Consider the following 27,569-nt stretch of genomic DNA (forward strand, 5'->3'; position numbering starts at 1 on the left):
AAGCCTCTTTGAGTCAAGCTTTCTGTGACTTGCATCAGAAAGGCCAGACCTGCTCTTCTTCCCAATGCATCAGTAACACCCCCTGAGCCAGAAACGAGGGAGTCACCCCTGGCTGCCAACATCACACCAGTCCTCGCAGTGTCTCTGCTCGGTGTCCCTCTAATCCAGGGGTCCCCAAACTTTTTACACAGGGGGCCAGTTCACTGTCCCTCAGACTGTTGAGGGCTGGACTATAAAAAAAACTATGAACAAATCCCTATGCACACTGCACATATCTTATTTTATTATTTATTTATTTATTTATTTATTTTTCTTTTCATTTTTCTGAAGCTGGAAACGGGGAGAGACAGTCAGACTCCCGCATGCGCCCGACCGGGATCCACCCGGCACGCCCACCAGGGGGCGATGCTCTGCCCATCCTGGGCGTCGCCATGCTGCGACCAGAGCCACTCTAGCGCCTGGGGCAGAGGCCAAGGAGCCATCCCCAGCGCCCGGGCCATCCTTGCTCCAATGGAGCCTTGGCTGCGGGAGGGGAAGAGAGAGACAGAGAGGAAAGCGCGGCGGAGGGGTGGAGAAGCAAATGGGCGCTTCTCCTGTGTGCCCTGGCCGGGAATCGAACCCGGGTCCTCCGCACGCTAGGCCGACGCTCTACCGCTGAGCCAACATATCTTATTTTAAAGTAAAAAAACAAAATGGGAATACAATATTTAAAATAAAGAACAAATAAATTTAAATCAACAAACTGACCAGTATTTCAATGGGAACTATGCTCCTCTCACTGACCACCAAAGAAAGAGGTGCCCCTTCCAGAAGTGCGGCGGGCCGGATAAATGGCCTCAGGGGGCCGCATGCGGCCCGCGAGCCGTAGTTTGGGGACCCCTGCTCTAATCCTACCACATCCCCACGCTGCCACCCTTGTCCAAACTGCGTCATCCCCGCCTGGACTCTAGGACCAGCCTCCTCTGTTAAAATCCTGCCATAGCTCCCATAGCTCTCAGAATCAACACCAAATTCTTCCTGCACCCACCACGGCCCCGGGTCCTCTCTTCCCTGGCCCCTTCCTTCAGCGGACTCCTCAGCTTCCCGGGCACTAACTTCCTTTCCTTACGGACTTCCTGTGTGTCAGGCCATCCCTGCAGAATTCCTTCCCGCCTGTCCCTCGCTCATTCCTCAGGAAACCCAACGAGGCAGGCACGACTGTCCCCACGACATTGTCGAGAAGGAGGCGAGGCCCAGCGGGGTCCGGAGCGCCTTGGAGTCATCATGCTGCTAGCACCCCAGGCGTTCTGGCCCCGGCCTCCACAGGCTGACCACCGCCCCGCACTGCCTCCCCAAACTGTCTCTCGGGGGGCAGCTCTGACTGCTTGCTTTCAGTTTCTTTCTGTTTCCTGTTCGAGTGTGGGCTCCACGTGGGCGGAGGGGGCTCCGCCCTCCTCACGTGGGCGGAGGGGGCTCCGCCCTCCTCACGTGGGCGGAGGGGGCTCCGCCCTCCTCACGTGGGCGGAGGGGGCTCCGCCCTCCTCACGTGGGCGGAGGGGGCTCCGCCCTCCTCACGTGGGCGGAGGGGGCTCCGCCCTCCTCACGTGGGCGGAGGGGGCTCCGCCCTCCTCACGTGGGCGGAGGGGGCTCCGCCCTCCTCACGTGGGCGGAGGGGGCTCCGCCCTCCTCACGTGGGCGGAGGGGGCTCCGCCCTCCTCACGTGGGCGGAGGGGGCTCCGCCCTCCTCACGTGGGCGGAGGGGGCTCCGCCCTCCTCACGTGGGCGGAGGGGGCTCCGCCCTCCTCACGTGGGCGGAGGGGGCTCCGCCCTCCTCACGTGGGCGGAGGGGGCTCCGCCCTCCTGCTGGGCCCCCCAGCGGGACGCGCGCCCTGCCAGGCGCGGAGTAGAGGGTCCCCCTGGAAAGGTTGGTTGAGCGAGTGATGTTAGCCGATAGTCACTAAGTGCGCACCCTGCGCGAGCCGCCACCTCTCAAGCACCTGGGAACCCCGCTCACCCAACCCTTGCCAGGGCTCGCTGAGGCCGCAGCTGTGTTACCTGGGCACCGAGAAGACCAGCCCTGCGGGTATGTGGCAGGGCTACAACGCAGACCCAGGTGGCCTGCTCGGGCCTGGGCTTGTGACCGCATTGTCCCTGCACGGGTGGGTGGATGGAGGGATGGGTGCGGAGGCCACGTGACAACAGGGGTCACGGGGAGTGGTGGTCAGGGCTGTGACCATGGTGGGAGGTGGAGGCAGGCTCCCGGGAGAGCTGGGCGGGCTGGAAAGAGACCAGAGGGCCGCTCGGCGCAGACGGGCCAGCCTGCCTGCGATGAGTCCCTCACCCGGTGGGGTCAGAGAGGCTGCGCTGCATGCTTGGCTGGGCCGCTGAGGGACCCTGCGGTCACTCCCAAGTAACGGCCTCCAGCTCGGGTCACGTTACCTGAAGTTCAGGTTGGCACGTGCAGAGGAGGCTGAGGTCACGTGCTCGGCCCTGGCCCCGCCCTGGGAGAGCCACAGGGGGAGCTGGCCACAGGGGGAGCTGGCCACAGGGCGAGCTGGCCACAGGGGGAGCTGGCCACAGGGCAGCGGGGGCCCTGGCCGAGGGTGAGCGGCACCGTCAGGACGGTCAGAGGGAAGGGCCAGAACCCGAGAAGGGAGGCCCCGCTCTGTGTGAACAGCTCTTTTCTCTCAACACGTAGAGCCGCCTCTGGGAATGGAAGGGCTGCTCACCCGCCTCTCCCCAGGGCTGGACTCCCGACCGGACCCCTTCCTCCGGGCTCAGCGGAGCCGGGCGGGCCTGGGCTCCTTCTGCCCCGGGAACGGGGTTCTGGGCTCGGTCTGCTTGTCTTGCTTTTACCCAGTGGGGCCCAAGGGCCTCCGAGTTTGAAGAAAACACTGCTTGCTGAGCCGGGGCCCCTGAGGCCAATGCTTTGGACTGGGACGTGGACCCTGAAGAGTTGGGGGTGGTGTGGGGTGGGGACAGGGGACCCACACAAGCTGCCTGGTGAAGCAGAGAGACCTCAGCTGTGAAATGGGGTACATAGTATCTAATCTCCAGTATGGTGGCAAGGATGCAAGAGGGGGGTTACACTGTAGCTTCATAAACTGTACACCACAGCGAGGACTGTTTCAGCTGCCATCTGTATCACGATGCCCGTCTGGGTCTGCCAAGAAGCCCGAACTAACTCTGCCAAGTTGGGATTAGATACGCCAGGAGATCAGAGGGGAAGGGAGCCGGGAGGCAGGAAGAGGCCAGAGCCGGGCGGCCCAGACACTCGGGACAGGGCAGAGGGAGGAAGGGGGGCTGGGGAGGAAGAGTCCCGGAACGCGGCACGTTTCCAAACAGCTCCGGCCAGGACGACAGGGAGCCCGCAGCCCCCTGTGCACCGGGGGAATCCGGGGTCTCTGGAACGGCATTCGCAGTGAGAATGGAAATGAAAGGGGTGTCTCACAGGGTGATCCGATCACAAACTCCTCACTGGGCAGGTCACAGTGGGTAGTCATGCCCTGGGCATGGAACTTCTTTACTGGAAAGCTTATCTTTTCCCTAAGCTGAGCCCTGTCCGTTTTTGTTTGTTTAAATTGAATTTATTGGGGTGACCCTGGATAAGATGATTACACAGGTCTCAGGGGCCCAGTTCTACAATAGATCTCTGTACACCGTGCTGTGTGGTCACCCTCCCAGGTCAGGTCTTCGTCCACTACCATGTATCCCCCACCCTTTCCTCTACCTCCCCCCCAACTCCCCCCCGCCAATCACCACACTGTTGTCCTTGTCATGAGTGTTCTGTCTGTTTGTTTGTTTGCGTGTTTAATTTTTAGCGAGACACAGAGTGGAACAGATAGAGACAGACAGACAGGAAGGGAGAGAGATGAGAAGCATCCACTCATAGTGGTGGCACCTTCGTTGTTCATTGATTGCTTCTCATACATGCCTTGACTGGAGGGGGGGCTCCAGCTGAGCCAGTGACCCCTTGCTCAAGCCAGTGACCTTTGGGCTTCAAGCCAGCGACCATGGGGTCGTGTCTATGATCCCACGCTCCAGCCGGCGACCCCGTGCCCAAACCGGATCAGCTCCCACTCATGCTAGCAACCTTGGGGTTTCGAACCTGGGTGCTCACCATCCCAGATCGATGCTCTATCCACTGTGCCACCGCCTGGTCAGGCCATGAGTTTTTTTTCTTTCTTTCTTTTGTCCTTTTTTGCTCCATCCCTCCACCTCATCCTCAGCTTCCGCCCCTACAGCTGTCAGCCCGCTGCCTGTGCGTGAGTCTGTCTCTATTTTGCTTGACCTCTCCTTCTAATAACACCTTTTAAAGTGTACAAGACATAAGCTTAATGATCCTATAATTCGATCTTGCCTTCTCCCACTTCCATGTCATCTTCCTCATATGCCCTCCTTAATTCCAAATGCATAAAAGAAACTGCAAAACTGTCATTCTCCAGAACTTTTGAGATCCTGCTCCCTGGGCATATATCCTCGGTTTAGCTAAAATAAACTCATAAAAAAATTCTCTGAAAGTTTGGATATTTCCACTGTGCTCTGTTCTTGGTTGGGAGGTTTGGGCGGGGATGGAACTGAGCTTCAGGTGGAAGATCTAGAGGGAGGACAGTCACCCTGCTGCTTGGAGCATCTCATCCCACCTTAATCATCATCATCCTAAAATCCTCAGCTCTCCAGGACTGGTTGGGTAGAGCTTTGTCAGGTAACCCAGAGCTATTTGGAGCCTCAGAAGCTGAAGTTTGTTATTTAAACAGAGGTGTGTTTTTCCATCCCACATTCTTAGAAGGGGGTGCTTCCAGAAATTACTGTACATTCCTGCCTCATAACAAGGCGGTGTGGGGTGGGGTAGCCAGAGACCTTGGGGTTGGATTCGAGGACAGCGATAAATGAAGGACGGATGGACGGATGGATGGATGGATGGATGGAAGGAAGGAATGATTGAAAAAAGAATGGGAAACTCATAACAAAACAAAATGGTAGCCAACCAAATGGGAGATGATATATTCACAGACAAGAGTGCTGATAAGGAGTTAATGTCCAACACATATAAAGAACTCACAAAACTCCACAATAAACAGGCAAACAATCCAATTAAAAAATGGGGAGAGGATCTGAACAGACACTTCTCCCAAGAGGAAATACAAATGGCCAACAGATATATGGAAAGATATATGAAAAAGATGCTCATCTTCACTAGCTATTTGATAAATGCTAATTAAAACTGCAATGAGATACCACCTCACACCTGTGAGACTGACTATTATCAACAAGACAGGTAATAAGAGTTGGAGAGGCTGTGGAGAAAAAGAAACCCTCATTCACTGCTGGTGAGAATGTAAACTGGTGCAGCCATTAAGGAAGAAAATGGCCCTGGCCAGTGGGCTCAGTGGACAGAGTGTCAGCCCGGTGTATGGATGTCCTGTGTTTGATTCCTGGTCAGGGGCACACATGAGAAGCGACCATCTGCTTCTCTCCCCATCCTTCTCTTCCTTCTCTCTCTCTTCCCTTTCTGCAGCCAGTGGCTCTATTGGTCAAGCGTCAGCCTCAGGTACTAAAAATAGCTTGGTACTCGAACATCAGCCCCCAACAGGGTTGCTGGAGACTGCCTCACTATCTTCTCTCCTCTCAACTAAATTAAAAAGAAAAAGAAAAATAGCCAGTATAGATCTCAAAAAAATGTAGCAGAAAGAGTGTTTATTAGAATTTAATTGGGAGCATACATAAATACATTTGTGCGTGTATGTACACTGTGGATGAAAAAGGGGCCACGTGCTGCCCCTGACGAGCTCAGAGGCGCCTGCACGGTGGACTTGCACACTCAGAGACCCAAAGTAACCACGCGTAGCGGCCTGACGTGAACACTTTCTGACTAAAAGCAGTTCCTGGTGGGGAGTCCTGTCCTGGGCCAGTACTTTTCTCTCACAGTGGTCCATGCTGACCTTAACTGAGCCTGTCTGTGGTCTTTGTAGCGATGATAACATATACCTTTAACATCTACAATAACATGCCTTTGGAATGTAAAAGTAATCTTTCAGAAGACACTGTCTCCCGCGGGAGCAGACCACAGAACCTCTCAAAACTCCACAAGTTACTGTTACCTTGTTAACTCTCCCATAACCACCAATGGGAAAGGAATCTGTGTCTCTATACAGTTCACTTTTTATCCAGTCCCAGAGATTTCCCCTCCCCGTTGCCTTTTCCCACCTCCCTCATCTGTCACCAGTGGATTTCATGTCACCTCCTCCTGTCCTCCCCTTTGATTCTGACGTCTTACACGAGAGGTGAAAACGCCATTTTTTTTTTTGGAGCATTTTTCTCAATCCATTGAGAGACTTTGCTTCTGGGCAGTTGTTGTCAGTCTGGCTCAAATAAACTCATGAAAATTCTGACGGCTTTGAGTGTTTCTCAGGCTGACAATCCCTGCAGGACAGGAGTGGCTGGAAGAGATGCTTTCGTGAAGGTCGCTTTGCTGGTGTTGAATGTTTTACTATTGTTATTTCCTAACTGATGCCTTAAAATCAGTGTCAGCCTCTCCCATTTCACAGGATGGGGAAACGGAGGCTCAGTGTGGACAAGAACCTTGCTGGGACCGGCCCCGCCCCATCTTTCAGCTGTCCTGGGGAGCCCTTGCTTTCAGCTCCTTGGGGCTTCTCCCTGTGGCCAGAGGCAAATCGCTTCCCACGCTGGACGCTGGACGGCTCCCCAGGGAAGGGGCTCTGAGATCCTTCAGCCTAGTTTCCCAGCCCAGTCCCTGAGCTCAGCACCCCTGCCCCCCACCCCCTTGCTCACCCCCCTCTGCCAGGAAAGCGGGACCAAACAGCTAGGCTGGGCCAAGTCTTGTCCAGGGTGATCAGAACCCTTCTGAAGTGCCAGAAATTTCATCACAGCCGGAGAGAGGGGCTGGGGGTGAGTCACGAAATCTGTGGGGCCATAGGAGGTAGGGAGCTAATCACTCCCAGATGGGCGGCATCAGGCCGGGCGGCTCTCCCGGAATCAGCAGACAGCTTGGGCGAGTGTGGAGAAACCCTGGCGTGAAAAAAAAACCCCAACAAAACTGTGACGGTTTCCCTCTACCTCCCTCTCCACACACCCCACTCCCTGGGCTCCAGCCCCTCCAACCATCTGCCGAGGGGGCTGGGCCCCTCTGCACAGCCCTGCGGATGGGGAGGGGGCCCCTGCCTCCGGGACGAGCTCCACTTCCTCCTGTGCGGGGGGGGGGGGGGGGGGGGGGGGGGGAGGCGGGCACGCTCTGCAGTCACGCCCCCCGGGGCTGAGGCCCTCTGCGCCCCTGAGCCTCAGTTTCTTTGTCTGTCAAACGGTGACAAAACACCTAGCGCCTCATGGTGAGAATTAAATGGATTAATCGATGTAGGGTGCCTATTAAAATGCTAGGCACACAGTGTATGGTGAAAAAAACACACCCAGTTTATTCCTCCTCATGCCAATCACGGTCTCACTTATTTAAGGCAAAGCCCTTTTGGGGAGAGTCTGAGCATCATACAATGCTGACCCCCCAATACCGAACCCCCGCGTCCGAAGAGGGCCTGGGACGTGCAGGCTCCAGACTTGGGAGGTAACACTGTTGCCCGTCATCAATGAAACAGATTAGCGGAGACTTGGGTGTGAGTAATAAAACTCCAGCTTGGAATTGGCCGAAGCCCCGGAGGGGCTTTATTTACTGACCCTTGTAACTGAAAGATCCAGGGGGCAGGGCGGCGTTCAGCGGAGCTATCATCAGGTGCTCACAGGCCGTGTCATCAGAAAGTCCCCTCTCCTCCTCGCTCTCCTCCCCCGGGGCCTCCACCCACCCTGCCCTGCCGTCCTCAGAACCCGCTTCATTCTCCACAGGTTTTCCTAAGCGGGTGTGTGTGCATGTGTGCGTGTGCATGCGTGCGTGCGTGCGTGCCTATGTGCCACAGGCAGCAGGAACAGTGAGCATTAAACAAGGGGTCCCTCCCCTCAGTCACAAGCCCTTCTCTGGACGGAACACTCTCGCGGATCAAACCTGGGCCAGGTGCCCACCCAGCAGGGGGGAGGCTGAGCTCCGTGGAAGGAGCCTCCTGAAGCTGGAATGGAGAGGGGGCTCTGCAGCGGAGACTCGGGCTGGCGGCTGCAGCCGGGCGCAGGGGTGGGACGAGCCACAGCTGCCGACCACGCCAGCCTCTCCCACGGCTCTGAACCGTGACTCCCGGGCAGGTGGGGTGCCAGGCTGCCCAGCAGACCCTTCGAGGCGGCTACTGAAGAGGCCAGTGGTCAGCTGCTGTAACAAAGAGACCCCAAAGGACAACAGCTTAGCGTATTTGAGAGCTTATTTCTCTTTCACGGGAAGGTCCAAGCCAGGTTCGAGGGCTCCGTGTTGCTCGCGGACTCCTCCCACCCACGCGCACACAAGGTGGCCACTCCAGCCCGGTGTCCACTCCAGCTTGGTGTCCACTCCAGCTTGGTGTCCACTCCAGCTCGGTGGCCACTCCAGCTCAGTGTCCACTCCAGCCCGGTGTCCACTCCAGCTCGGTGGCCACTCCAGCTCGGTGTCCACTCCAGCTTGGTGTCCACTCCAGCTCGGTGTCCACTCCAGCTCGGTGGCCACTCCAGCCCGGTGGCCACTCCAGCTCAGTGTCCACTCCAGCTCAGTGTCCACTCCAGCTCGGTGTCCACCGCCGGGTCCTCGTGGTCGCCAGTGGGGCGGGGCGGACTCCATCGCTTCTGCTCCTGCTCGATGGCCTTAAACGTTCATGGTCCTACCTGGCTGCTAGGGAGAGTGGGAGGATGTCTTTAGCCAGGCCGACACGGGTCTGGGTCAAGTTCTGTAGTGACTTTCCTGACCCGCAGAGTGGGGGTGACTGGAGTTTCTGCCCCAGGGGGTACAGCGTTCACGGTAGGTGCGCAGGCGCGGGGCGGGGGGGAGTTCCGGATGTCTAATCGGCTTCCGGTTGGGCTGAGGAGCAGGGCGCTGAGGGGTACGGGCAGGAGAGGCGGGACCCATAGTCTGAACCCCGTTCTCCCCACTGGCCAGCTGTTCCCTTGGCCTCAGGCCTGGGGTGTGTCCATCGGTATGCAGCCCACTGCTGGGGGCAGTGACAGCGGGGAGAGGCCTGCTTAGACCCTGGGGCTCAGGGCATCTGAGCAGCGTCAGTGTAAGAAATGTCCGAACCTGTAAAGGATATTTGTAGGTTTATGTCAGCCGAGTGCTGACAGGACACCCTGAGGAGCAAGGTCTCGAATGCTCCCCACACTGAGAGTCTGCCGTTTCTCTGATGCGTTTGGGATTCAGGGGGGACTCAGGAAGACAGCATGGAGGCGGCGGAAAGCAGGGCAGGGACTGGATTACAGGATAGCCAGTGAGACTAGGTGCTTTCAACCCTGGCCCATTGGCTCAGTCGGTTAGGGCATCATCCTGAAACACCAAGGTTGCAGGTTCGATCCCCGGTCAGGGCACATATGGGAATCAATGAATGCACAATTAAGTAGAACAACAAATGAATGCTTCTCTCTCTCTCTCTCTCTCTCTTTCTCTCTCTAGCTCTTTAATATCAATGAAAAAACAATAACAAGATTGTGTGCTTCCTTGAGGGTGGTTATGCTTGTCAGGGATCTCGAAAAGAAGCCTTTCAAAGGTGTGTTCACTGAGATGCACAGAGACATGGCCAAGCTTAGGCACAGATAAGCCCTTCACTGAACAACTTATGGGCCTGGGTTGTGGCTGCCCTCCGTGACCTGCCCCCGGGGGCATTTGGGACCAGATCGCCCTGTGAGGTTACCTGGAGGCACTGAACATGCTTCCTTCATCATAGAGCCCTTTTTTCTTCCGCTGGAGGGAAGTCCAGGGACTGGCCTGAGAGAGCATGAGCTCCAGGTGGGCACACGTCCCCCCCCTCCGTCTCACAGACTCCTCCGCCTATGGGGGGGGGCACAGCTGGAAGAACAGGGGGAGGGTCCTGAAGAAGACTTCTCCAAACTGGGCAGCATCTGACAGTTACCTGGGGCTTTAAAAAAATATAGGAATGCCCATCTGTGCCCTGTGGAGACCCATGTGTGATTGTTCCAGAGTAGAGTGTAGACGTTGGTGTTTCAAAAAAAAAGTCCCAGGTGGCTGTCAAGAGTGGCCATGTTGCAAGCCTGGGTCTGGGTGGTCCCCCTGGGGTTCGGTCGAGAAGCAGGAGGCAGGTCGTGCCACGGCGCGGCTTGACCATCACTGCCCACCATCTGGGGCTGTCCTTCTCATATCTGTGGGCTACCCTGGAGTCTTGCTGGGTCCAGACATTGTCTCTTTGCAGCCGGGGCCAGACAGCTGCCCCCTCCCCCACACTGTCCAGTCATTGTGTCTGCGACAGACGCACAATGGGAGGCGAGAGCTACGAAGGGTGCCCGGTGCCCAGCCTGCTCTGGAGGAAGGGGTGTCGTGTCGGCCCTCGGAGGCGAGACGGTTGTAGGAGAAGTTCTGGTGGGGAGTCCCAGTCCATCATGCGAGGCATGCTGTCTGCACCCAGGTGTGCGGGGAGACTGTGGGTGCTGCTGCTGGCTCACGTGGGGGGGTGGTCTGGGTGCAGCGAACCATAACAACTAGACCGAGGGCTTGTGCTCTCGACATCTTCAGAACAACCCCCGGGGGCAGGAACCACTCTCTAGAGGAGGCCAGAGGCCAGAGGACTGGAGCCGCCTGCTGAGTGTGGGGGGTGGTGAGGAATACGGCTCTCTCTAAAGCAAGGCTACCTGGCTGCAGAGGTGTGCTTCTAACCCCCAAGTTACTCTCGTGTGGTGTCATTGTTACTGTTAACTCTCGATTCTCAGATGCCCGGGCAGGTGCAGTGACCTCCCCAAGGCTGCCCAGAGAGGATGCCCAGGGCTACCCAGACCCAAAAGCCCCGTGAGTGTTCTCCTTCCCGCCTGGGGGCGGGGGGGGGCAAGCGGTGCAGGTGAGCCGTGCCCCCCAGCCCTGGCGCCACCATGCCCGGGGCGCTGGCGAGATCGTCACTGATGTGGAGAGCTTTGCGCCCACTCTGAGCATTCTGACTCAGACTTATCAGCCTGAAACTTCCTCCAACTGTGTCTCAGCCAGATCCGGGCCCCAAATTCCTGGTGGGTGAGGTGCGCTCCGCCCGCGATAACGGCCCTGGCAGGGCTCCCGGGGGGGGGGGGGGGATGGCGGCCTCAGCCGGCTGCCTCTCCGGCTCAGATAACAGAAGGCTGGTGGAGTGTGGAGTGTCTCCACTTCATCTCCTGGAAAGCGGGCTGCGAGGTGAGGCCAAGTCTCCGCCTACTGCCCTTCCCCCAGCTGCAGGGAAGGGAGGACAGAGCAGGGCAGGGAGATGACCAGGTGAGGGAGGCAGGGGGCTTCTATCTGCCTGCTGACAGAAGGGGTCACTCTGTCACTCACCCACTCATCATGTCTCCATTGGGCACACGCCTTGCGTCCACGTTCACATGAGTGATACGTTTGATATCATGTCATCTCCCCCACAGCCCATCCAGCAGGCCCCGATGTCATCACCTCCATTTCACAGCTGAGAAAATCATGGTCCAGAAGTTACTAGGCCAAGACCTGTGGTGGCGCAGTGGATAAAAGCATCGACTTGGAACGCTGAGGTCACCGGTTTGAAACCCCGGGCTTGCGAGGTCAAGGCACATATGGGAGTTGATGCTTCCTGCTCCTCCCCTCTTCTCCCTCTGTGTGTGTGTGTGTCTCTCTCTCTCCTCTCTCTAAAATGAATAAATAAAATCTAAAACAAAAACATTCACAGAAGTCACTAGCCCAAGGTCACAGGGCTCACCTGGAAGTCACAGGCTGTCCCCCTCACAGTCACTGACACATGCATGAAGCATCAGCTAGTGACAAACACTCGGCAAGCAGAGAGGGTGGACCGGTTGCTGCCTCTGCTGGGGTCTCAGCTCGGGCTCGCTGGGGTGGTGACTGCTCAGCTGTATCTCAGGGGAAGGGTGAGCCACCTGTGCGGGTCCAGGGGAAGGGCCCTCCGGGCAGGCGGAGGGCACAGCGTGGGCATCGGCCCTGAGGGAACACCAGCTCTGCCAGGGGAAAGGGGACCCGACAGCACAGGACCCGGGGGGGGGGTAGGCAGAAAGCTGGGGCAGGCGGGACCCAGGTTCCCAGTCCAGGCTTGGGCCCCTGCGTCCCCTCCCGGCTCCTCTGTGACCAGCCCTGTCTGAGCCCCTGGGCGTTTCCTGGCTTCATCGGCTCCCAGCTGTGTGGTGCTGAGCAAGAAAGAGGCTTCCCTCCTTTCTGAGCTTGCTGGGAGCCTCCCCTGTGTCCCGGGGCTATAGGGAGGCCCCTGGGACGGGCACACCCGGGGCCCACGGCTGCTGCCCAGATGTGAGGCAGCAACCCCGGGGCCATGTGTCTTCTAGCAGGGATGGGAAAGGGTCCTGGAGGTCCTGAGGTCTCAGAGGACCTGGTCTAGGCCTCTGGTCCTGGAGAAAGTGGCCCCAGGACTGAGCGATTCAGGGACAGTCAGAGATCAAGGACAGAATGAAATGGAGGGACAGATCCACAGAAAAACTGGGAGAGACCCAAAGGGGGAGACAGGAGGGGAGAGTAAGAAGCGCAGTGATAGGGAGGGGGGGGGGAGAAGAGGGGTAGGGGGAGAGAGGGAGACACTCAGGACAAGAGAGACCCAAAGGGGGAGACAGGAGGGGAGAGTAAGAAGCACAGTGAGAGGGAGGGAGGGAGGGGGGGAGAAGAGGGGTGGGGAGAGAGAGGGAGACACTCAGAGAGGACAAGAGAGACCCAGAGGGGGAGACAGGAGGGGAGAGTAAGAAGCACAGTGAGAGGGAGGGGGGGGGAGAAGAGGGGTGGGGAGAGAGGGAGACACTCAGGACAAGAGAGACCCAAAGGGGGAGACAGGAGGGGAGAGTAAGAAGCACAGTGAGAGGGAGGGAGGGGGGGGAGAAGAGGGGAGAGAGAGGGAGACACTCAGAGAGGACAAGAGAGACCCAAAGGGGGAGACAGGAGGGGAGAGTAAGAAGCACAGTGAGAGGGAGGGAGGGAGGGGGGGAGAAGAGGGGTGGGGAGAGAGAGGGAGACACTCAGAGAGGACAAGAGAGACCCAGAGGGGGAGACAGGAGGGGAGAGTAAGAAGCACAGTGAGAGGGAGAGGGGGAGAAGAGGGGTGGGGGGAGAGAGGGAGACACTCAGGACAAGAGAGACCCAGAGGGGGAGACAGGAGGGGAGAGTAAGAAGCACAGTGAGAGGGAGGGGGGGAGAAGAGGGGTAGGGGGAGAGAGGGAGACAGAGAGGACAAGAGAGAAAGCTGTGGATGTCCTGTCTGGCCCGAACGGCAGGCTCACACAATGCTGAATTTGACACTACAGGAATTTCACTTCAATAAGAAGAGACAAAGAGTGACTGGCAGGCAGACGGAAGGACAGAATTCCAGGATCCTGATGCTCTCTGGGCCCCACTGGCCTCCAGGACTCTTAAGTCGACAGTGAGAGAGGGAGACAGGTCCCTGGGCCAGAGTCCAGGCCTTTAGGGCCCAGTGTGTGTGTGTGTGGGGGGGCAATGGCTCTGTCTCTTGGGCTGCTTTTGGGACAAAGTTGGCTCCGATCTGGCAATGCTGGGTTTTGTTGTGGGGTTTTGAGGCCCTGGTGGGGGGGAGGGGGGAGAACCCGAGATGCCATCCTTTGCCAAATGCCTGCTCCTCACAGGGCCTCTTACAGGCACAGACGCCCAGTCTGCCAAGTGGGGTGAGTGGGTAGCTGGCCATGGGAGGTCCACCTTGCCTGGACTGTGGGGGTCAGAGTCACAGTGATTGATGTGTTGAGTTTACAACTTGCAGGGTGTTTGCCACCAGATGGGTGGGCCCTGTGCCCCTGTGTCGAGGGCATGACGTGGGGTTCTCTGTCTCCCCATCAACACCCAGGGATTGACCCTTTCACGAGAAGTAAAGGTTGGGCTCAGAGAGGTCAAGGCCTTGGCTGAGGTCACAGGCTGCTACCTGTGGGCTGAGGAAAATGATAAACCTAGACAGGTTCAAAGCGGGGTGCCCACTGGGCCTGTGGCAGCAGTATCAAGTGCCAGTAGGGCCTTGGCGAGGTGTGGGGACCCCTGGATCCGATCTGGAGGCTGGGGCCAAGCCGGGCCTGCCCACAACCCTTTCACACTGGCCGGCCTCTTTGCAGAGCTGCACCGGGGACCCGCGAGTCCTCCCGGAGCGGCCGATTTCTGAGTCCATCTTCCATGTGGGGACACTGAAGCTGGCGCTGGCCGAGGCGGCCGGGACAAAGCCCCACGGCTGAGGGCAACAGCGCCGGACCCGGGGCACAGAGTTCAGACTGGTCTGGGGAGGGGGCGAGGTGCCCGGCATGGCGGTCTCCTGGCCTCGCGGGCCCACCGCGCTCGGAGGGAGCGGCACCGGGCTGCCCACCAGCCGCCCGCCGGCGCAGACCCCGCCCTGGAGGCGGAGGCAGGCGAGGGGCCGGGAGCGGCTGCGGCCCGCCCCTCGCCGCCGCCCCGCCTCGCGCCGCGCACAGGCCGGGCGCACGAGCTCCGGAGGCGCCGACGGCCCGCAGACGGACGCGCCGACGGACGGACGTGCGCAGCGCCCCACGGTGAGTGCACTCGGCCCCCCACCCGGGATCCGCGGCCTTCGCGCCGCGCCCTCGCCCGCCGCCGCTCGGTGCCTGGAGCGCTCGGTGCCCCGACGGCTCGGCGCCCCGCGCGCCCTTGTCCCACCGCGGGGAGGTGCCGCTGCGCAGCGCGAGGCCGACGCCTTGCAGGGGAGCGGGCTCCCGGTAAGGTCCCCCCCCATCCGCCAGGTCCCGCCGTCGCCCCCACTCCCAGCCGGTCCCACTGCCCCTTACTGCCCCCCCCGGTGCGAGGCCGGGTGTCCCTCGTCCTGCGGGGGAAGACTGGAACCCCAGATCGGGCACACCCTGCCTCACACATCCTGGATCACCCCTACCCCGGCCCCCAGGCGCGCTCCCCGCCGCACGCGGACTCACCCGGGAACCCGCAGAAGTTCTGCACCCTGTGCCCGGCGCACCCGGTCCGCGGGTCTCCCAGCCCCGCGCTCAGCAGTCCCCCCTCCCCGACCCAGTCCTCTCTCACACTCACCTCACGCCCCGCCCTCTTGTGCACACTTGCCTCCTACAGGCGTGCCTTGCACACGGGCTTCTCAGACACACGAGCCTCTTGACTCAACAGTTGTGTTTCTGTGAACCGTGTGCATCTCTAACACGCACTCGCCGTCTGCCACACATGGGGCCGGCCCACATGCATGTCTCACATGTCACACACGTGTCTCACATACTTGGAGTCACAAACGCCCCCCCTCCCACCCCTGGCCCCCCCATACCGTGGATTTTGCACACAGTCACACATGTCAATAACTCCATACTCCCAGGCACCGTCCACGCGCCCCACCTCCGTGGGCACAGTCCTCAGGCTGTCCTGAGTGGGGTGGGAGTCCCGGGTGGGGAGGCTGCTGGCTGGCCGCTCCCTTGCAGGGGGCCCGGGTGTCCGTGGGGAGCAGAGGGCGGGGCCTCGGTCTGCAGGGTGGCCCTGACTCAGTCAGCTGACCCGCTTCTCATCACCCTCCGGGCATCCTTTCTGGAGCAGGGTGCTGCCTCCTCCTTCTTGGCCGTCGCAGAGTCTTGCCTCACCAGCTTGTGATAGCCAGCCACTTGGACTGGTCCAAAGCTAGCCTTGGTCAACAGGTGTCACCCTGTCCGGCCAGGAAAAGAAAAAAAGATCTGGGTGCTGGTGATCTCCTGGGGCCCCTTGAGTATGGGGAGCCCTGGTGTGTGGGCCTCCCCTCCCCCCAGGCACATGGGGGTGAAGATCCCTGGAGGGGGAAGGGAGGGACCTGTCGCCCTCAGGCTCCCTCAGTGCCCCGCCCTCCCTCCCCTCCCATGTCCAGAGCTGTGATGGGGGAAGGGCAGCGACAGGCTACATCCGAGTCTGATTCCTCCCAGTGTGGAAATGGGCCAGCCCCGGTTGGGACTGTCCTCCCGGCATGGAAATTGGCCAGCCCCGGTTGGGATGGTCCTCCCGGCGTGGAAATGGGCCAGCCCCGGTTGGGACTGTCCTCCCTGCGTGGAAATTGGCCAGCCCCGGCTGGGACTGTCCTCCCGGCGTGGAAATTGTCCAGCCCCGGTTGGGACTGTCCTCCCGGCGTGGAAATTGGCCAGCCCCGGTTGGGATGGTCCTCCCGGCGTGGAAATTGTCCAGCCCCGGTTGGGACTGTCCTCCCGGCGTGGAAATTGGCCAGCCCCGGCTGGGACTGTCCTCCCGGCGTGGAAATTGGCCAGCCCCGGCTGGGACTGTCCTCCCGGCGTGGAAATTGGCCAGCCCCGGTTGGGACGGTCCTCCCGGCGTGGAAATTGTCCAGCCCCGGTTGGGACTGTCCTCCCGGCGTGGAAATTGGCCAGCCCCGGTTGGGACGGTCCTCCCGGCGTGGAAATTGGCCAGCCCCGGTTGGGACGGTCCTCCCGGCGTGGAAATTGGCCAGCCCCGGCTGGGACTGTCCTCCTGGCGTGGAAATTGGCCAGCCTCGGTTGGGGCTGCCCCTGCCCGCTTTGTGTTGGCTCTTACCGTGTTGTTATTATTTTTAAATTTTTAATTAGCTTCCAGCATTAAAAATTGGCTGGTTTCACAGAGAAGTCCGGATTTCTGTCGTCTCCTGAAGAATCACGAGGTCTGGTGGCATGAGGTCCACATTTCTACGAGATGCTAGGACCGCAGCTGCTCAGCGGGCGGGGCCGGAGCCGGCTTTGGCCACAGTCCCCACCCGGCCAGCGTGCACACGCTTGGCTTCTGCCCGGCCAGCATAGACCTTTGTTCGTGTTGGCTGAGCCTGCTGCGTAGACGGGGCTATTTTGGCTGCACTGCCCACCCGAAGGTGAGCTAGGGAGAGCCCTCTGCCCTGTGGCTGGGGAGGTCTTGAGTGAGCCTCCTCTCTTTCCAGGCGGTGGGCGACAGAGCCGGGAGGGGCACGCCAGGGGGCCTGCGCCAGGGGCACCAGGTGGCAGCGGCAGGTGCTCAGCCCGATTGTGGGAGACCGTGGCCTGGAGGCCCCGTGAGAGGACCTCAGAGCCAGGCCTCAGATGCGGGTTTTCTCCCCGGGTCGTGTCCCCGATCCTGCAGGTCACTTTCCTGCACAGGCCCTGCAGATGGGGAGGGAGCCCCTGCAGATGGGGAGGGAGCCCCTGCAGATGGGGAGGGAGCCCCTGCCTCCGGCTCCGAGCTCACAAAGGCTCTTCCCGAAAGCCAAGGGTGGAGCTGGGATTTCCACCGGGGTTGCCCTGACCTGAAAGCCCAGCGCTTTACCCCCTTTCTCAATGCGTCCGTGAGAGGAAGGACTTGGTCTCACTGGCCCTGGACGTGCTCTGCTCCGTGAGCCTGGTCCGTGCCCGACACACAGCCTCAGCTCCGCGGGCACCAGGACGTGCTGGTGGAGCATCCGAGGAGAGAGGGGAGCCGTGTCCTCTGCAGGGGTCTGAGGTGGAGATCTCACAGGGCCCAGAGGAGAGAGGGGAGCTGTGTCCTCTGCAGGGGTCTGAGGTGGAGATCTCACAGGGCCAAGGAGAGAGGGGAGCTGTGTCCTCTGCAGGGGTCTGAGATGGAGATCTCACAGGGCCGAGGAGAGAGGGGAGCTGTGTCCTCTGCAGGGGTCTGAGGTGGAGATCTCACAGGGCCCAGAGGAGTGAGGGGAGCTGTGTCCTCTGCAGGGGTCTGAGATGGAGATCTCACAGGGCCGAGGAGTGAGGGGAGCTGTGTCCTCTGCAGGGGTCTGAGGTGGAGATCTCACAGGGCCCAGAGGAGTGAGGGGAGCTGTGTCCTCTGCAGGGGTCTGAGATGGAGATTTCACATGGCCCAGAGGAGTGAGGGGAGCTGTGTCCTCTGCAGGGGTCTGAGATGGAGATCTCACATGGCCGAGGAGAGAGGGGAGCTGTGTCCTCTGCAGGGGTCTGAGATGGAGATTTCACATGGCCCAGAGGAGTGAGGGGAGCTGTGTCCTCTGCAGGGGTCTGAGATGGAGATCTCACATGGCCGAGGAGTGAGGGGAGCTGTGTCCTCTGCAGGGGTCTGAGATGGAGATCTCACAGGGCCGAGGAGTGAGGGGAGCTGTGTCCTCTGCAGGGGTCTGAGGTGGAGATCTCACATGGCTGAGGAGAGAGGGGAGCTGTGTCCTCTGCAGGGGTCTGAGGTGGAGATCTCACAGGGCCGAGGAGTGAGGGGAGCTGTGTCCTCTGCAGGGGTCTGAGGTGGAGATCTCACATGGCTGAGGAGTGAGGGGAGCTGTGTCCTCTGCAGGGGTCTGAGATGGAGATCTCACATGGCTGAGGAGTGAGGGGAGCTGTGTCCTCTGCAGGGGTCTGAGGTGGAGATCTCACAGGGCCGAGGAGAGAGGGGAGCTGTGTCCTCTGCAGGGGTCTGAGGTGGAGATCTCACAGGGCCCAGAGTAGAGAGGGGAGCTGTGTCCTCTGCAGGGGTCTGAGGTGGAGATCTCACAGGGCCGAGGAGTGAGGGGAGCTGTGTCCTCTGCAGGGGTCTGAGGTGGAGATCTCACAGGGCCCAGAGGAGTGAGGGGAGCTGTGTCCTCTGCAGGGGTCTGAGGTGGAGATCTCACATGGCTGAGGAGTGAGGGGAGCTGTGTCCTCTGCAGGGGTCTGAGGTGGAGATCTCACAGGGCCCAGAGGAATACAGAGTTTCTTTGGAGTTGTCCTGGAAGCCCGGGCTGTTTCCTGCTGTCATCTTGATGGCCAAGTTCACTCACTGTGATCCCATGACCCCTGGCGCGAAGACTCCCAAGTCTCTCTCTAATTTTGTGTGTAGGTGTGTGTGTGTGTGAGAGAGAGACAGACAGACAGGCAGGGACAGACAGGAAGGGAGAGAAATGAGAAGCATCAGCTTGTAGTGCGTCTTCTTTAGTTGTTCACTGATTGATTTCTCACACGTGCCTTGACTGGGAGGCTCCAGCTGAGCCGGTGAACCCTTGCTCAGGCCAGAGACCTTTGGGCTCAAGCCAGCGACCATGGGGTCATGTCTATGATCCCACGCTCAGGCTGGCGACCCTGGTGTTTCCAACCTGGGTCCTCCGTGTCCCAGGTCGACACTCTCCCCACTGTGCCACCAGCTGGTCAGACCCAAGCCTCTTGATATTCTGCATTACCTTGAGGGCATTGTGGTGTGTCGTGTTGGACTACACATTTGATGTTTGCCTTGCACGAGGGGGCTGTGGGTTGTGAGAATTTCCGCCTTCAGCTCCTTTGAGGCCTCAGTGGACAAGATGCCTTACAAGGTGGGACTCAGGCAGAGAAGGGAGCCCCCCCCCCCACCTCCCGGCTGGCTCCATCTCCAATGGGTGGCATTGGGTGGGGCAGCCACGGAGTTATTTAAGTCCTAATTCCCATGACCCTCTGCTCTCTCTTGTTCGCCACCTGCACGTGGCTGAAGTCAGGTAAGCGAAGGTTCTCCTGGAAGTCTGTTGACTGACTGAATGCAGACCGGCTCTCTCAGACCCACATGGGACTTGGGGATGGTGGCCCTGCCTGGCCTCTTCCTTGTACCTCCTGGAGGGTTCGTTTCCTGCCGAGGAGGGGGGTGCTGGACCTGGCTGCGCAGGGTGGGCGGAGGGGGCCTGTCCCTCCCTTTCTGGGGTCTTGGTCTTCGCTTCTGTGAAGTCGGTGCTGGCTGCTGGTTTTCCAGCGCCCCTGGTCCTGAAGTGGGGATGGGGGCAGTGGAGTCCCGGGGCCTGCTGTGCACATGGCCGTTGGGTGTAGCCTTCCTGTCTGGCTTCCCAGAGCCTCTCCCCTCCCCGTCCCCACCCCCGCTGGAGCGCGGAGCTCTGCCAGCCCCGATCTCCTTGAGGGACGTCGGTTAGGATTCCGTCAGCCGGGAGCTGCCGTGGAGCTGGGCTCCGGGCTGGGCGGAGCGCGGGGGTCGCACGGACGAGGCGGGTGGGGTGGGCGGGGCTAGGGAGGTGGCGCAGTGGGCGGCGCAGACATTGTCTCTGCTCCCGTGCGGTTTCCGTTCTGGTTGGAGGGGTCAGGCCGGGTGAGCTGGGGAACAAAGAAATGAATCAGGTAGCGTTTCTTCCAGGTATAGAGGCTGTGAAGGGGCAGGAAGCCAGCCGGGTAACCGAACCCAGGTGGGCAGGGAGGGGCCCTTCCAGGAGAGGATGTCAGAGCTGAGACCCGGGTGGGGACCTGCGGTGGGACCTGCGGTGGGACCTGCGGTGGGACCTGCGGTCAGGGCGGGCACGTGTGAGGGACACAAAGGGAGGGGGCCGGAATGGGCCAGGGCGGCAGAGCCAGGCAGGGGCAGGGACGCTGAAAGCTGCCGGCAGGCGTAGGGAGGTGGTGTCTGTTTTAAGACATGCGCCGCTGGCTACGAGATCAGGACCAGGCAGGGAGGCTTGGCCGTCCTCCATCCTATGGAGCTACAGGCAGGTGGGGAGACAGGCCTGTCGGCAGATGGCCGAGAGCCAGGGTGACACGGCCGCTGGCTTGGCCTCCAGTGGAATATTACGCAGCTGTGAAAAGTGGGGTGTGCTCTCTATGGCAGGATCTTTAGGGCCCATTAAGACAAGAACACAGGGTGCTGGGTGGTGTGTGAAGCCTGCAGCCTCTTGTGTAACATGAGAACTAGAAAGACACGTTTGCTTGGAGGGACTTAAACGAACTCGGAGGAGACACCAGGGGCAAGATGTGGTGGTCACCTGGGCAGGTGAGGAACACAGGTGCCCAGGTGACGGGACGCTTCCCACTCTGCGTCTTTCCTGTGGTCTGGTGTTTGAGCCAAGCGGCTACAGTGTCTGTTAAATTCAGAACAGCTGGGACATTGGTGGGTGACTGTGTGTGTGTGCGCATTTTAAGTCGAGGTGTGGAAGGCTGTTTTTTAAACCCCCTGCTTTACCGACCTTGCCGGGGGAGCACACTGACTTCTCCCTGGCTTGGTAGACAGAGCTTTCCACTGTGATGACCATGAGGGGGTGACGGAGTCACTTCTCGCAAGGTTTGGCGAACGGACAAAAGAAAGAGCCCGTCCTTTCTCCCCTCTTTTCCCGTGGTAGTTGGACCACGGGCCCTTCCTGCGCTGGGCTCTGGGGCGCTTCCCTTTCTGTCCTGAGCCTGTTTCCACCGTTTGTCCTGGAGCAGAGCACGTTTGCTGGCCAGGAAACTGGGACAGATCCAGAGCCTGGGGGGGGGGGGCTGGAGCAGGGGACAGTGGGTGCGGGAAGGCCCTGCCTTGGCGTCCTGCAAGGACAGAGCCCAGCCGGCCACTGGGCTCCTTTGGACCCGTAACTCACCCTCAGAGTTCTTTCTTTCTTTCTTTCTTTCTTTCTTTCTTTCTTTCTTTCTTTCTTTCTTTCTTTCTTTCTTCCTTCCTTCCTTCCTTCCTTCCTTCCTTCCTTCCTTCCTTCCTTCCTTCCTTCCTTTCTTTCTTTCTTTTTTCTCTCTCTCTCTTTCTTTCTTCTTCCTAAAATTTTATTATTTTTTCTAGTGAGAGGAAAGGAGGCAGTCAGACAGACTCCCGCATGCTCCTGACCAGGATCCACCCGGCATGCCCACCAGGGGGCTTTGCTCTGCCGCAATCAGAGCCATCCTAGCGCCTGAGGCAGAGGCCACGGAGCCATCCTCAGCTCCCGGGCCATCTTTGCTCCAATGGAGCCTTGGCTGCAGGAGGGGAAGAGAGAGACAGAGAGGAAGGAGAGGGGGAGGGGTGGAGAAGCAGATGGGCGCTTCTCCTATGTGCCCTGGCCGGGAATCGAAGCTGGGACATCTCTACTCAGAACTGACAATTTATCAACTGAACTACCGGCCAGGGCCTCATCTCATTTTCTGTCACCATATATTTGTCCCCACTTATAAGGCCCCTCCCCTTAATCCCCCTCACCTTGGTAACCACCTTTATCTATGCCCTGGTGTCTCAGTTTTATATCCCATCTGTGTGTGAAATCATACAGTTCTTAGCTTTATTCACTCAGAATAATGTTCTCAAGGTCCATCCATGTCGCTGTAAATGGCCACATGCCATCATTTCTTATGGCCGAGTAGTGTTCCATAGTATAGATGTGCCACATCTTTATCCAGTCCTCTGTCGAGGGCACTGTGGTTGTGTCCATGTCGTGGCCACTGTGAACAAGGCTGTGATGAACATTGGGGGGGGGTGCAGTTCTCTCGTCCATAAAACGGTTGCCATAGCTTCCAACCCTATATCTCAGGGTTTTTGGACAGAGGATACTCAATTCTTTTATTCAGCACATATTTATTGAGCACCTGCTGGGTTCAGGTCTCTGTTTTATTTATTTTAAGAATGTATTGATTTTATAGAGAGAGGAAGGAAGAGAAAGAGACGGAAACATCGATCTGTTCCTGGACAGGGCCTGACTGGGAATCGAACATGCAACCTTTGTGTATCAGGGTGATGCTCTAACCAGCGGAGCTCTCTGGCCAGGGTTGGTCACTGTGTTGAGTGTGGGGGATAAAGCAGTGACCAGGGCAGTGTCTTCTGCCCCCACAGAGCTTGCTCTCGGAGGGCCGCGCAGAGGGGAGACAGGCGGGTGCTCCCTGTGGTGCCCGGGGCTGTCCGTGCCTGTGAGGAGAGGCAGACAGGCTGGTCTGGGCCTGGGAGTAGGGTGCAGGCATGTAGGGCGGGGACCAGAGCAGGCCCTGGGGGCAGTGGGGACCTTCAGGCAGAGGCCATACCAGGTGCCAGTGACCGGGAGCCGCTGGAGGACAGGACCCCTGTGAGCGAGGGGGTGGTCAGGGGCTGGGCCCTGGCTGGGGTTTCGCTTTTATTCTTTTATTGTGGGTGTGATGAGGGTCTAATTCCCAGGGAGGTGAGTGAGATTTTAAAGCACCCCCCACCGCCCCTCCCTGCTGGCTAGGGGGGGCAGGGTGGGGCCGGCTGCAGGACCTTATGGGGCAGTGGGACGTGGTGGTGTGGTGGCCTTGCTCCCGAAAGGTGAGCGGCTCTGACCAGGCCTTCCTGGGAGCAGCCAGGCAAGGCTTGTGCAGCTGCGGTTCCTGGTTAGTGGCTCTTGGGCATCCGTGCCAGGGACGTGAGAGCCAGGCCTTGGGCTCTCTCACACACAGCACTGGCCGTAGCCTCCGGTGTGACCCAGCTCACGGTCCCTCCGGTGGCCATGCTGAGGCCCCCAGGGATGCACACAGGTGGTTCTGAAATGCTTTGGTCAGGGCTGTGCTGGAGCAGAGCACAGAGGCCCTGGATGGCGGGGAAGCATTCAGCCGAGCCTGGGGGTGGTCAGCAGGGAGAGCTTCCTGGAGGAGGTGTTACTAGCACTGTACTGTGAAAGTAGAGGGGTGAGGGAGACCCAGGGACAGGAGAAAACCTGGCCTCTTTTGTTGGAGACGTGGGTTGGAGGGGGGTGGGAGTGGGGTCCAGGCCTGTCCACTTCCAGGTCCTGCTCCGGGCGGGCCGCCCCTGGATTACAGGGTACCACTGGCACGCACACGCCACGGGCTCACATACGCCGGGGCCGGTCCCCTCCCAGGGCCCCTGTCGGGTCAAGCCCTGCGTCATTTCACACCATTGTTTCTCGTCACGGCGTTTGGAAAGGCTGCAGGAATGCCTGTCTTCTCCTGCAAGGAGGGTGTTGCAGTGGAAGTCCTGCCTTGGAAAAGGCTGTTTCCTTCCTTGAGGGTGGGGAGCTGGCCTTGGCAGAGCGGCTGCATTGTGGGCCAGAGTGACCTCGCCTCCGAGTCACGGTGCTGGGGCGGAAGTGAGGCCTCCCGCCCGCCCGCCCGGGGCTGGGGCCCAGGGGGACACTGGGGTCTCTGCCCGGCTGCCCGAGGGGGTGGGGCCGGGGGCCCGGGGCCTGGTGGGGTGGGGGCCTGGAGGCACGGGAGGCCTTGGCCTTCAGGTGGACCCTGCTGGCTTTAGGCCACCAAACCCCCTGAGTCCTCAGTTTTGTCTTCTGTGAACTGGGGCAGCCCTACTGGTCCTGCTGCCCTCGGTCCCCAGGACCGGCCTGAAGTGTGGGCAGAGGGCTCTGGAGTGGGGAGGGGCGAGGGTCCAGCCAGGTGTGTGGGGAGCAAAGGGCACCGTGTGCCTGCCAGCCCGGGTCACGTGACCCTGGGCAGTGAGGGTTTCCTTCCCGGCCTCAGCTACTCCCTCTGGTGAAGGGTGTGCCCACCTCGTAGGGTGGAGTGAGGACGGAGGGTGTGCGGGAAGCCCCGAGTGGGGCCGGGGCGCGTGTGACGCTCGGTCAGCGTGAGTGGGGCCGGGGCGCGTGTGACGCTCAGTCAGTCAGCGTGAGTGGGGCCGGGGCGCGTGTGACGCTCAGTCAGTCAGCGTGAGTGGGGCCGGGGCGTGTGTGACGCTCAGTCAGTCAGCGTGAGTGGGGCCGGGGCGCGTGTGACGCTCAGTCACTCAGTCAGCGAGTGGGGCCGGGGCGCGTGTGACGCTCGGTCACTCAGTCGGCGTGAGTGGGGCCGGGGCGCGTGTGACGCTCGGTCACTCAGTCGGCGTGAGTGGGGCCGGGGCGCGTGTGACGCTCGGTCACTCAGTCGGCGTGAGTGGGGCCGGGGCGCGTGTGACGCTCAGTCACTCAGTCGGCGTGAGTGGGGCCGGGGCGCGTGTGACGCTCGGTCACTCAGTCGGCGTGAGTGGGGCCGGGGCGTGTGTGACGCTCGGTCACTCAGTCAGTCAGCGTGAGTGGGGCCGGGGCGTGTGTGAAGCTCAGTCAGTCAGCGTGAGTGGGGCGGGGCGCGTGTGACAATCAGTCACTCGGTCAGCGTGAGTGGGGCCGGGGCGTGTGTGACGCTCGGTCACTCGGTCAGCGTGAGTGGGGCCGGGGCGTGTGTGACGCTCAGTCACTCAGTCAGCGTGAGTGGGGCCGGGGCGTGTGTGACGCTCAGTCAGTCAGCGTGAGTGGGGCCGGGGCGTGTGTGACGCTCGGTCACTCGGTCAGCGTGAGTGGGGCCGGGGCGTGTGTGACGCTCAGTCACTCAGTCAGCGTGAGTGGGGCCGGGGCGTGTGTGACGCTCAGTCAGTCAGCGTGAGTGGGGCCGGGGCGTGTGTGATGCTCGGTCGGCGTGAGTGGGGCCGGGGCGCGTGACGCTCGGTCACTCGGTCGGCGTGAGTGGGGCCGGGGCGCGTGACGCTCGGTCACTCGGTCGGCGTGAGTGGGGCCAGGGCGCGTGTGACAATCAGTCACTCAGTCAGCGTGAGTGGGGCCGGGGCGTGTGTGATGCTCAGTCGGCGTGAGTGGGGCCGGGGCGCGTGACGCTCGGTCACTCGGTCGGCGTGAGTGGGGCTGGGGCGTGTGTGACAATCAGTCACTCGGTCAGCGTGAGTGGGGCCGGGGCGTGTGTGACGCTCAGTCAGTCAGCGTGAGTGGGGCCGGGGCGTGTGTGACACTCAGTCACTCAGTCAGCGTGAGTGGGGCCGGGGCGTGTGTGACGCTCAGTCAGTCAGCGTGAGTGGGGCCGGGGCGTGTGTGATGCTCGGTCGGCGTGAGTGGGGCCGGGGCGCGTGACGCTCGGTCACTCGGTCGGCGTGAGTGGGGCCGTGGTGCGTGACGCTCGGTCACTCGGTCGGCGTGAGTGGGGCCGGGGCGCGTGTGACAATCAGTCACTCAGTCAGCGTGAGTGGGGCCGGGGCGTGTGTGATGCTCGGTCGGCGTGAGTGGGGCCGGGGCGCGTGACGCTCGGTCACTCGGTCGGCGTGAGTGGGGCCGGGGCGTGTGTGACAATCAGTCACTCGGTCAGCGTGAGTGGGGCCGGGGCGTGTGTGACGCTCAGTCAGTCAGCGTGAGTGGGGCCGGGGCGTGTGTGACACTCAGTCACTCAGTCAGCGTGAGTGGGGCCGGGGCGCGTGCGATGCTCAGTCAGCGTGAGTGGGGCCGGGGCGTGCGACGCTCACACACGTCAGCGGGTTCTCCGAGTGTCCTGGCTGACCTCTCCCCTGCACTCCTCCGTGTTGTGGTCACTGAGATGCTGGACCTGCATCAGGGCCGGCCCTGGGCGCATGGCGGGGACACCTCGGCTCTTGTATTTTTGTTTAAATAATTCTTTTCTGCTAAATGACAACTGATGTATGTTATGTTAGTTTCATGTCTACAACGCAGTGACCAGACATCCGTGTCGGTTACGAAGTGGTCACCCCGGCAAGACCAGTGCCCAGCCGGCACCCTACGTATGGTCGCAGCATTGCTGGCTCTGTCCCCGTGCTGGACTGTGCGTCCCTGTGACTGTCCCGTAACCACCAGTCGGTACTCCTCAAGCCCTTCACCCTTCGTCACCCCACACCCACCATCTGGCAGCCCTCGAACTGCTCTCTGTCATCTGCGAGCCTGTTTCTGTTCTGCTTGTCCGTTTATTTTGTTTGTCGGATTCCACATACAAGTGGAATCACATGGTGTTTGTGTTTCTCTGACTTGTTTGACTCAGCAGAATGCCCTCTAGACCTAAGCATGTTGTTGCAGACGGCAGGATTTCTTTTTTAAAGAAATTTCCCCCTTGATTTGAGAGAGGGGTGGGGAAGGGAGGGAGTGAAAGAGAAAGTAGCAACTCGTTCTATTTAGTTTCTTGTGGTTGTGTAGTCATTGGTTGCTTCTGCTGTGAGCCCCGACTGGGGGATAGAACCTGTGACCTTGGCACGCTGGGATGACGCTCTGTCCACCGAGCCACCCAGCCAGGGCCTCATTTTTTTTTTTTTTTAATGACTGAGTCCTATTCCACTGTGTGTACGCACCACATCTTCACACTCGTCTACTGATGGACACTTAGGCTGCTTCTGTATGTGGCTGCTGTAAGTAATGCTCCAATGAATCGGACAGACTAGTTCAGGGGTCCCCAAACTACGGCCCACGGGCCACATGCAGCCCCCTAAGGCCATTTATCCGGCCCCTGCTGCACTTCTGGAAGGGGCACCTCTTTCATTGGTGGTCAGTGAGATCCCATTGAAATACTGGTCAGTTTGTTGATTTAAATTTTCTAGTTTTTGATTTTAATATTGTTCCCACTTTGTTTTTTTACTTTAAAATAAGATATGTGCAGTGTGCATAGGGATTTATTCATAGTTTTTTTTATAGTCCGGCCCTCCAACGGTCTGAGGGACAGTGAACTGGCCCCCTGTGTAAAAAGTTTGGGGACCCCTGGACTAGTTCTTTCTTTTTTTGGTTTTGTTTTTTCAAATCATTTGTTTTTCAATTACAGTCGACATGCAATATTGTATCCACTTCGGGTGTACACCCGGTGACTAGACATTATGTAACTTACATAGTAAGTGATCCTTGGGATAAGCCTGGTACCCATCCCACACCATACATAGTTCCTGAAATATTACTGACTGCTTCCCTGTGCTGGACCGCACATCCCTGTGCTGGACCGCACATCCCTGTGACGGTTCCGGAACCACCGACCTGCACTTCTCAACCCCTTCACCTTCTCACCCGCCCCCAGCCCTCTTCCCATCGGGCAGCTGTCAAAACGCTCTCTCTCTGTGAGTCCCTTTCTGTTCTGCATGTTCATTTGTTTTTTAGATTCGGTTGTGGGTAGATAGATTCCTTGCCATTTTATTGTTCACATTTTTTTATCTTTATTGTTTCTTCTTTTTCTTAAAGCAGACCCTTGGACACTTCACGGAACACTGGTTTGGTGGT

The 27,569-nt window shown here is 59.6% G+C and overlaps 1 protein-coding gene across 4 annotated transcripts in view; it reads left to right on the top strand.

Annotated features, from left to right (window-relative positions):
* The first annotated feature begins 14,474 nt into the window (after window positions 1–14,474).
* Window positions 14,475–27,569, top strand: part of LOC136379790 (fibulin-2-like) — a 104,310-nt gene continuing 91,215 nt past the window's right edge. For 3 of the 4 annotated variants that reach the window (XM_066347352.1, XM_066347353.1, XM_066347350.1), the window contains exon 1: window positions 14,475–14,544. The gene's annotated coding sequence lies outside the window, so the exon portion shown is untranslated. Of the gene's footprint in view, window positions 14,545–16,819; window positions 16,836–27,569 lie in introns of those variants that run through there. The other variant, XM_066347351.1, reaches the window with a different exon arrangement.

Source organism: Saccopteryx leptura, chromosome 8 (genome assembly GCF_036850995.1).
Source record: "Saccopteryx leptura isolate mSacLep1 chromosome 8, mSacLep1_pri_phased_curated, whole genome shotgun sequence".
In the NCBI taxonomy this organism is placed as follows: domain Eukaryota; kingdom Metazoa; phylum Chordata; class Mammalia; order Chiroptera; family Emballonuridae; genus Saccopteryx; species Saccopteryx leptura.